The sequence below is a fragment of the Elephantulus edwardii genome, unplaced genomic scaffold (genome assembly GCF_000299155.1).
Source record: "Elephantulus edwardii isolate Elephantulus edwardi_28Jun2011 unplaced genomic scaffold, EleEdw1.0 scaffold00008, whole genome shotgun sequence".
Lineage (NCBI taxonomy): Eukaryota > Metazoa > Chordata > Mammalia > Macroscelidea > Macroscelididae > Elephantulus > Elephantulus edwardii.
In genome coordinates, this window is record NW_006399758.1 from 17,361,010 (window position 1) to 17,362,227 (window position 1,218).

Consider the following 1,218-nt stretch of genomic DNA (forward strand, 5'->3'; position numbering starts at 1 on the left):
ACCATGGCCTGTATCAGGTGCACCTTAGTCTCCAGAGTGACACCATTACTCTTCAGTATTTTAACAAGGTCCCTTACAGCAAACTTTTCCATCACAATATGTATTTTTATTTCCTGGCTGCTGGTGCCAAGAGTGTTGACTGTGGAGCCAAACAAACTAAAGCTGTTGAAAATCTCAATCCCTTCACCATCCATAATGATGCTGCCAATTGGCCCAGTGGTGAGAATCTTTGTTTCTTGATATTGAGCCTCAATCCATATTGGAGGCTACAGTCCTTGACCTTCTGCAGCAAGTGTTTCAGGTCCTCCTGAGTTTCAGCAAGCAGGGTTGTGTCATCTGCATAACGCAGATTGTTGATGAATCTTCCTCCAACCCTGATGCCACACTTCGCATACAGCCCAGCCTCCCAGATAATCTGTTCTGCATATAGGTTGAAAAGGTATGGAGATAGGAAAAATCTCTGGTATACACCCTTCCCAATTTTGAACCATGCAGTGTTTTCCTGCTCTATTCTGACGACTGACCCTGGTCCAAGTATAGGTTTTGCATTAGCACAGTCAAGTGTTCTGGGATTCCAATTCTTCTCAGAGTTAGCCACAGTTTGTTTTGATCCACACAGTCAAACACCTTTGCATAATTAATGAGACACAGACATTCCTCTAGTACTCCCTGCTTTCAGCCAAGATCCACTTAACATTAACTACAATATCCCTAGTACCACAACCCCTTCTAAACCCACCCTGTACTTCTGGCAGTTCTCTGTTGATGTGCTGTTCCAGTCATTTTTGGATTATCTTCAGCAGTATCTTGTTTGTGTATAATATCAATGATATTTTTTTCATAATTTCCACACTCTGTTGGGTCATCTTTCTTTGGAATGGGAACAAATATAGATCTCTTCCAGTCAGTTGGCGAAGTAGTTGTGCTCCAAATTTCTTGACACAACTTGGTGAGCACATCTTAGGGCAGCATCTGTTAGCTGAAATATGTCAGTTCATATACCATCAATTCCTGTGGTTTTATTTTCTGCCAATTCTTTCAAAGCAGCTTGAACTTCTTCCTTCATCACCATAGGCTCTTGCTCATATGTTATTTCATGAAATTCTTCTGTGTCTGCCAATGGGATGTGTGTGAATAATTATCTCTGAAAACCTGCTGAAGGGTCATTTATGGGTTAGTTATGACTTGATGGCACACAACAACAACATATATATGTAT